Consider the following 10,475-nt stretch of genomic DNA (forward strand, 5'->3'; position numbering starts at 1 on the left):
TAGAAGAAGTGGTGTTTTCCCTATCACAATTCTCAGTAGCCAACGCTACAAGTTTAATGACTCTAGGTAGGCAGAGATGGCCAGAGAAAGGGGTAGAGCTAAACAGGGAGGTCGAGGACAAGGGCATCCACCCCTCTCTACTTGGCATGATGAAAATGTAGAACTGTTTGACCTGTATATACCAGCTCACATCCATAGCTTAGTGGCTTCAATGGAGGCTGAAGAGCACAGGTGTTTGGGTGATGGACAATGGGTAGTTTGGAATATGTTAGCGCACCACCTTTGGACCTTGGAAGAAGCCATAGGTAGAGCAGAACAAATAATGGCATAGGTTGGAATTTAATTCAACAACACCCATCTAGCGCTACACAATCTATCCAGGGCTATAAGCATTGATTTCCCTCTTGTTCCCCTAACTCTAGCAACCACCAACTCTATGGAAAGCTCTATGTTATGAAACCAGCTTACAAAAAGATAGATAAAAGCCTTAGAAATAAGCCTCTTCGAGGGGGAAACCTCCTTTACATTACACAAATGAACAATTCTTGGATGATACAAATGACAAGACCTCCTTTCTATATATAGGAGTCTAAGGGGCCATAATATAATTAGAGCCAACATAACAATAATAATGTAAGGGCACAATAATAACAATAGTGGGCTTCTATGAGGCACAATAATAACAATATGGGGACTACATGGGCACAAAAATATAATAAGGGGGTTGTACTAATAACAATAAGGGGTTACACTAGTAGTATATGGACCTAACATGCCCCTCTCCTTCAAAAAGTGTTGTCCTCAATGCTTGAGTAGTTCTTGATGCTTCTGTATAAAATTCTTGTCCTCCCATGTGGAATCTTCAGCGGGTAAGTTCTTCCACTTGATGAGATACTCTGAAATTGATCGATTCCGTAGCTGTTAGGTTCTTGTTTCTGTGACTGCTTCAGGATCCAATATGATTTTTCCTTCCTCATCAAGTTTTGGCAATATTGTTTGAATTGGGATCTTCTGCAAATTTTGAATGAGTGGCCACACTTATTCATCCTTCTTCCATTCATCCCTTGCTTCTTTTATCCAATCTAGTTAGATAATAGAAATAGCACAAATCAATGCTTCCACATCCTCATCCTTTCTTGAGAGTGCATCTGCAACAACATTTTGCTTCCCTTTTTTGTAGATGATTTCAAAGTCATAACCCAACATATTTGTGACCCATTTTTTCTGTTCTTCTAAAGATAATCTTTGTTCTAAGAAGTATTTAAGACTATCATGATCCATTTTTATCTTGAAGTGTCTTCCCATTAGGTAAGGTTGCCATTTCTTAAGTGCATGTAATATTGCCAACATTTCCTTATCATAAATAGCTTGCTTGAGATGTAGCCGTAAAAATACCCAATCGCCTACATCAAAACTTCTTTCACTGTGATGTTGATCTGCTCATTGTTTCATTCTATTATGCACCAAAGTGGCATTATCCTTTAAAAGTTGGAGAACTTATTGTTGATGCTTGATGTGATCTTTCACTGCTTGAATCTTTTTCTTCTTGATATGTCCTTCTATCTTGATAGTTTGAGGAGTGGTAATTCTGGCCAATGCATTACAAGATATGGTCAGATTCATTTCTTCTTTCTCAATGTGATCTTTCACTTCTTAAACCTTTTTATTCTTGATATGTCCTTCTATCTTGCGAGTTTGAGGAGTGGTAATTCTTTCCAATCCTTTACAAGATATGGTTGGATTAATTTTTTCTTTCTCAAGGGTTGGTTCCCGGTGTATATCCTCTTCTTTTGATGTTTCTTGATCCTTTTCTTCCTCCTCTTCATAATCTATGTCAAATAATTTATTCTCAGCACACGTATGACCTTTAGTGTATTTGCTATCACAATTGTAACAAAGCCCTTTTTCTCTTTTTTTTTCTTCCAATTGTTGTTGTGTAAACCTTGTAGGTTGTGGAAGGCTGGGAGAAAAAACACTTCCATAATTATAGTCGTGAGTAGTGGGATTCCTTATTTTCATAATTTCGCTTTCAATTTTTCTTGCCAACCTGAATGCCTTCTCCAATGAATCAGGTTCCCAAAGACGAACCTCATGTTGAATGTTATCCTTTAAAGTCCCTATGAAGACGTCAATCCTTTGCTTCTCTGGAATATCATTTACCCTTATATTCAATTTTTGAAAGTCCTCTATCTGCTCTGCCATTGAACCCTTTTGTTTGAGATTTATCAATTGGCTAAAGAAGGTGTTACTCTTTGTATTCTCATAATGTGCTATCATTTCGTCCGTGAGAATTGACCAAGTGACAAGTGCTTTATGAGAACAAAGCCCTTTATACCATAAAAATTGATTTGGTCCTAAATATAAAGATACGATACATACCTTTTGTAACAGTTGCACCTCATGTAGATCAAAATATTGCTCCATCTGCAATATCTAATTTACCGGATCCTTGCCATCAAACTTCCTCATATCACTTTTTCTTGATTTTAGGAGATCGGTCTTGAAACGACTGTAACTTTGTAATTTCAGATCTTTAAGTTCTGAAATTTTGGCCTGTGATAACCCTTTGAGTCCTCTTTCTAACCCCATAAGTTTGATCACAATTGGATTCCTGAACAAAGAGTTATTCCCTATCTCCTGCGATGACCTAATTATAGACTTGTTCAGTAGAGCAAACTTGTACGACGTGCCACGTGTCACTGTTTCAACCTTAGGTTTTGAAACTGATACCTAACAAACTACATTCTGTCTTCTTTCTTTCACTATTTACGAAATTTGAATCAGATGCTCCGAGAGAGAGTTATGACGATTTTCCCAAGGTCACCTGTTTGGAATGTAATTTGGGAGCTTGCAGAAACCATAAATATCTTGGACCGTAGCTACGAAAATATAGAGAAACAAGATCTGAAATTCGGGCCCAAGATTCACCAAGTTTTCGGCTCAAATGGGTTTTAATTTTAGAGACTAAAACTTTGTAGAAAAGCGATTATAGAAAAACTTCCACGATGACCTATTTGAGATGGAATTTTGGAGCTTGCAAAAACTCTAACTTCTTCAGATCATATCTCTGAAAATATAGCGAGACAAGATCTAAAATTTGGACTTAAGGTTCAGAATGATTTAGTCTCAAATGGGTTGTGGTTTTATCATCTAAAATGTCACAGAAACAAAGTTATAGCACAAATGCCACGAAGACTTGTTTAGGGCTGCAAAACCCTAGAATCCAAAGCTCTGATACCAAATTTTATGAAACCAACTCACAAAAAGATAGAAAAGATAGATGAATGCCTTAGAAATAAGCCTCTTTGAGGGGGAAACCTCCTTTACATTACACAAATGAACAATTATTGGCTGATCCAAATGACAAGACCTCCTTTCCATATATAGGAGTCTAAGGGGTCCTATTATAATCAGAGGCGACATAACAATAATAATGTAAGGGCACAATAATAACAATAGTGGGCTTCTATGGGGCACAATAATAACAATATGGGGACTACATGGGCACAACAATATAATAAGGGGATGCACTAATAACAATAATGGGTTACACTAGTAGTATAGGGACCTAACACTCTATGATTTGAATTCCTCTTATAAGTCTGGTTTTTCTCCTCTCCTCAGTCCTCCAATGGTGAAAGCGAAAGGAAAAGGTCTTGTCATCCAAGGCTCCTCTACTAGTCAGAAGCCTGAACCAAAGGTAGACAATCAGATGAAGCCTACCACCAGTGAAACACAAACCTCTAAAGGTGAATCCTCCCAGCAAGGTGCAAATTCCTATAATTGCCTCAGCATTGAATAAAGTGGAGAAGAAGGCATACATGGCATTGTTGGAGCAGGAGAAGAAGGCCACAACAAAGAACAACAAGCCTCGAGTAGTTCCAAATTCAAGCAAGCAGCAGGACCAGGTCCCCCATTAAGCTTCATTTGCCTATGTTTTTCATTAGATTACATTGTTGCTTAAGTTTATATGGTCACATAAGTTGGCATCTTTTTCGCATAGCCTCTGTTCATTTTTGTACATCCTATTTTCATTTTTGTATGGCTCATGTTTTCCAACCATGTTTTTCTCATACTAAAGGACCATTTGGTTTTCCCTTCATGGGTAGATGGTCCCTCTCTAGTTCTTTTCAATCCAGACTCAACACTTTGCATACTTCTCCTTGTCTGAACTCTAGCCTTTACAATTCTTCTCAGAATGTACTCTATGTAAAATATTTTTGGTAATATAAAGTTTTCTACTTGCTTACAAAAAAAAAGTGTAGTATTATGGGAAACCACATCATTGTTGGTGTAAGGAAAAAAAGCTAAACATTGCAAAATGACAAATTAAAATAGTTACATGGAAGAGAGACATTGATTAGCACACCAATCAACTAGTTAGGTGTCATTTGTTCAATTTATACTAAATATTAGAGTAAGGGCAATTGGATTCAATGTTTCATATTAAAAAAAATCTACATTGAAAGAAGAGGATTAAAGCTCCAATCAACTAATAAAGTGTGTTTTAGTTAACCAATTTAATGTTGGGCCAAGGGGATTGGATTCAAAATTACTTACTAAAAAGAAGATTGCGTAAAAAGGAGAAGAGAGTTAATACCTTAATCACAAATTGAGGTTTTATTTGGACAACCAACTCAATGTTGGAGCAAGGAAGTTAATTTCATTGTATCTAACACTACCTAGATAAAAGATCCATATGAAAGGAGGAAGTGGATTAGTACACCAATCAATGAGTGAGGTGTTATTTGGTTGACGAACTTAATGTTGGGGCAAAGCAATTGGTTTCAATGCTCTATATCATTAAGAAAAAAAAAACACAAGAGGAAGAAGATTAGCACACTAATTTGTATTTTTACCAACTTAATCTTGGAGAAAAAGTATCAAATTAAACATTATAAATCAATAAAAAATATATATATAAAGGAGGAAAAAGAGGATTAGAAGCTCAATTTGTTGGTGAGGTCTTAAATTGATCAACCTACTTGGTATTAACATAAGAATGCAGAACAAAAAGATAAACATAGGGGGAAGCAAAGAATTAATACACTAATTAACAAATGAGGTATCATTTTGTCAACTAACTTATTGCTGCACAAAGGAAATAATTCAATGTTGCACATCAACAAATGTACATAAAGTTTAGTGAAAATACAAATTAATAACATTCACAAACAAACTAATTATTTTAAGAAAAAATATTTCACAAAAACATACTTTTAATCTAAAACTGTATTAATCTCAAATATATTATAAAGTAAACATATGAAATGAATTCGATGTTGTATATCAACAAAAATTTATATATAAAAAAAGAATAGGATTAACATTTACAAGTAAATGACATGTCATCTAGTTAATTTAATGTCAAGGTAGGGACCTCCGATAGGGGTGAAGGACATCGAGGACTCAAAGAAGTGATATAAGGGAGGGGGCACCGACCCACTACCATCACCTTGCTCAACAAAGGGGTGAGGCATGGTTGTCCCATACTCCACATGTTCCACACACAATCTCATGATGAAGTTTTTCAAACACTCCACCACGACACATTCATTGATGAGGATGGATCAATTGATGAATGGTCTAGAACGACTTAAACTACACATTATGTTCACTTAGGAAGTTTGGAATGCCATTTCTGCTCTGCTAGAGTGGCACTTTCTACTCCTTGGATATCCTTCCTACTTAACTTTAATGTTTTTATCAACTTTTGGGGGGTAGGCCTAGCTCCCCCTAACTTGGCACCTCTCACAATGTTCTCCACTTAGTGTTGGTTCAGTAGCGCTAGAGGTTTGGTGGTTCTCAGAGGCTCTAAATTGGGTGTCGCCAAACAAAGAAAGGTGGTGGAGGAAGCTTGAGGTCATGGTAGCAGGTATGTGCCTAAACAACAAGCATGATGGTTTTACTCAGTCCTTGGTTCAAAGCATCAACTTGTCCCATAGCATGTGGCCTTAGGTAACCTACTTCTCCACTTTTGTATGTCCTTGGTTCTTCATCCAATGTGGTGGTAAAGCTCTTATGTTGGTTGTCATTTCTTATTATTCTCCATTTATTTTTGGGTCTATTGTTATCCCTTATGTCGTAGTCATTGATTTTTCCTCCCCTTATCTTATGTCATAGTCATTGTCTTAGGCCATCCTGCTTTGCTCCCATTCTTCCTCCTCGCTCTATGGTCAAGTGACTCCATTTCCTCTCTCCCCTTGCCTTGTCCTTATGTCTATGCTTGACTGCCCTTGGTGGCACTCATCAATCCCTTTCACTCTTATTTTCTCTCCTGTTTTGGACACCATTACTTGTCAATGAACTAGAAGCTACAAAGGCTCTTCTAGTTGGATTGAGGGTAGTGCTTATGGATGTCAATGTGCCCACTCTATTGCCCATCAATTTCACATGCAAACTCTTAATCACATCCAATTGGAATTAGAGCATGCAGCAACAGAACCGACAGATGATAGAGATGAATTCTCATATGCAGAAATTTTGGCCTCCGTCACTAAGTGGGTTCCTGACCTTAGTCATACTTGTGCCCAATAGAGCCAATATCTCTACATTATCCAATTGTATTGGCATATTAAGGCTCTCCTCGATATATTATTGTTGCAGAGAAATGAAGCTACGAGAGAGATCTCTCTCTAGCTTGATGATATATAGAATAAACGTCGAGATATGTCCCTTGGGCACCAATACATGGCCCTTCAACTAGCCTGAATTGAGGCCATGCTTTCTTGTGGCAAGGGCCCAACATCACTAGGCACACTAATAATTCCAATTGACTTCTTCACTTCTACATGATCAACTCCTATGTTCACAATTTTGTTAGCGACAGTTCTCTTTTGGACACTTTTATGTTTCTTGTCTATATTGTCTACATACGACATTGCTGCAAATTTGATCAGATTATATATTTATATTACATTAGTAAACTTAATGCCAAGATTTGGCTTGGCCATTATTGGTTAGATGTTTTTTTTGACAAAAACTATACTTTTCCACCAATAGTTGGGTTCCCTAGTGGCAGATCAAAAAAAAAAAGCTAGCTATAACTATATATGATGTATCTTTTTAACTGATCAATAAAATTATGAAAAAAAAAACACTTAAGATGGGGGTGAGATGGGGAAATGATTCAACAAATTATATATATATATATGAAAAATTAACATATTTACAAATAAACAACATATGTTAAATTAGGAAAATGAAAGTGAAAGGGAAAGGAACCAAGTGGAAGACAGCTTATCAAAAGATGGCCTACATTTGGAGAAAGAGTTTTGGGTCATAGTGGAATAGGAAAATGAACAAGTAGAGGAATCGGCCTATGATGCATGCATATGTCAGTTTTGATTTCAGGATCCATTTTTGCATGGACCACTTTTTGTTGCATGTAGATGTCAATTTTTTTATTCCAAGATCCTTTTTGCAATCTTGGTTTTGTAGTTTTCTACAGATGTTTCCAGTTCCCTTGGTGGATCAGATATGATTGGGATCTTATCGGTTTCTTTTGAGTTTTTGTATATATGATACAGTGGTGATATCACCTCTTTCATATTTTGATTATGGTTTATACTCACATGAAATCAGCAACTAGCTTGTTGTATAACTTGTTTATACATTCTCTCCTTAATGATTTTTATCTGTTTATCTTGATTTGGAGATATAATTATCACTTCTAGTTTTTGGAGGATTGTTTTCTTTCATCCTCATACATGTGTTTTGTAATGTTTACATAATGGATATTTCTGAAATACACTTTCAAAGTGTATATATAAAATTCAATCTGATCATTTAATTGTAAAAGAAATTACTCTATTTTTCTTTGGAAAAAAGAAAACAAAATTTAATATATACAAAATATCTAGTAAAAATGCAAATCAATATTATTTAAAAATAAATAAATTAATATATATTTTCTTAAAATAAATAAATAAATATATATATAACTTTTAATTATTAAAAAAAATATTTATGTTTTAAAATTATTAAATAAAATTTCTACTATTGTTAACTTTAATTTATATGAAATATATTTTTTATTTACGTCTCTTTTATTTATTATATAATTTTTTTTTATATATAATATGTTAGTTTAATTAATTTTAGTTATATATATATAGAATTATTATGTGATTAATTATTTTAATATTATATATATATATCTATATATATATATATAATAATGTGAAAGAAGTCTGAACTTTTTCACCAAAAGAATTTGATATATTAAATTTCTAATAAATATATTATTGTATTAATTTTAAACTTTAAAGAATTCTATTTATTTTAAATATTATCTAGAGAAATGTTTATTGAAATATATATAGAATTCTATTTATTTTAAATATTATTTAGAGAAATGTTTATTGAAATATATATAGGATTGGGTAGAAATGTGATTATTCTTTGATTCTAATTTTGACATGTATAATTTAAGAAGAAATATATATATTTATAAAAGATTGAGGAGAAATGTGATTATTCTCTTTTCTAATTTTGACATCTAAAATTTAAAAATATATATATATAAATAAATAAATATTTAGAGAAATGTTTATTGAAATATATATAGGATTGAGGAGAAATGTGATTATTCTCTTTTCTAATTTTGATATCTATTATTGAAATATATATAGGATTGGGGAGAAATGTGATTATTCTTTCATTCTAATTTTGACATGTATAATTTAAGAAGATATATATATATATATATATATATATATATATAAAAGATTGAGGAGAAATGTGATTATTCTCTTTTCTAATTTTGATATCTATAATTTAAAATATATATATATATATATATATATATATATAAATATTTAGAGAAATGTTTATTGAAATATATATAGGATTGAGGAGAAATGTGATTATTCTTTCATTCTAATTTTGACATGTATAATTTAAGAAGAAATATATATATAGATATAGATATATATAAGATTGAGAGAAATGTGATTATCCTCTTTTCTAATTTTGATATCTATTATTGAAATATATATAAGATTGGGGAGAAATGTGATTATTCTTTCATTCTAATTTTGACATGCATAATTTAAGAAGAAATATATATGTATATAAAAGATTGAGGAGAAATGTGATTATTCTCTTTTCTAATTTTGATATCTATAATTTAAAAATATATATATAAATAAATAAATATTGAGAGAAATGTTTATTGAAATATATATAGGATTGAGGAGAAATGTGATTATTCTTTCATTCTAATTTTGACATGTATAATTTAAGAAGAAATATATATATAGATATGTATATAAGATTGAGGAGAAATGTGATTATTCTCTTTTCTAATTTTGATATCTATTATTGAAATATATATAGGATTGGGGAGAAATGTGATTATTCTCTTTTCTAATTTTGATATCTATTATTGAAATATATATAAGATTGGGGAGAAATGTGATTCTTCTTTCATTCTAATTTTGACATGTATAATTTAAGAAGAAATATATATATATATATATCTATATATATATATATATATATATATATATATATATATATATATATAAAAGATTGAGGAGATATAGATATATATATAAGATTGAGGAGAAATGTGATTATTCTCTTTTCTAATTTTGATATCTATTATTGAAATATATATAGGATTGGGGAGAAATGTGATTATTCTCTTTTCTAATTTTGATATCTATTATTGAAATATATATAGGATTGGGGAGAAATGTGATTCTTCTTTCATTCTAATTTTGACATGTATAATTTAAGAAGAAATATATATATATATATATCTATATCTATATATATATATATATATATATATATATATATATAAAAGATTGAGGAGAAATGTGATTATTCTTTCATTCTAATTTTGACATGTATAATTTAGGAAGAAATATATATATATATATATATATATATATATATATATAGATATAGATATATATAAGATTGAGGAGAAATGTGATTATTCTCTTTTCTAATTTTGATATCTATTATTGAAATATATATAGGATTGGGGAGAAATGTGATTATTCTTTCATTCTAATTTTGACATGTATAATTTAAGAAGAAATATATATATATATATATTTATAAAAGATTGAGGAGAAATGTGATTATTCTCTTTTCTAATTTTGATATCTATAATTTAAATATATATATATAAATAAATAAATATTTAGAGAAATGTTTATTGAAATATATATAGGATTGAGGAGAAATGTGATTATTCTCTTTTCTAATTTTAATATCTATAATCTCAAAAAATATATATAAATAAATAAATAAAATTATTTATAATAAATATTTTTTATAATCATTTTTAATATATATATATTCTCATTTAATTAATGAATTCAATTTCCCCGGATGCGGGTGCCACGGGCGAGGAGATGGGACTGACACATGGTAACCATGGGCGGTACCAAGTTTAAGAGAGGTATTCATGGCAATCTGCCGTCGGGGATTGCAAGTGTGGGAGCTGAGGAGAGAAG

Source organism: Pinus tabuliformis, chromosome J, assembly GCF_031772625.1.
Source record: "Pinus tabuliformis cultivar Carrire ecotype Pingquan chromosome J, CPIR1, whole genome shotgun sequence".
Classification (NCBI taxonomy): Eukaryota; Viridiplantae; Streptophyta; class Pinopsida; order Pinales; family Pinaceae; genus Pinus; species Pinus tabuliformis.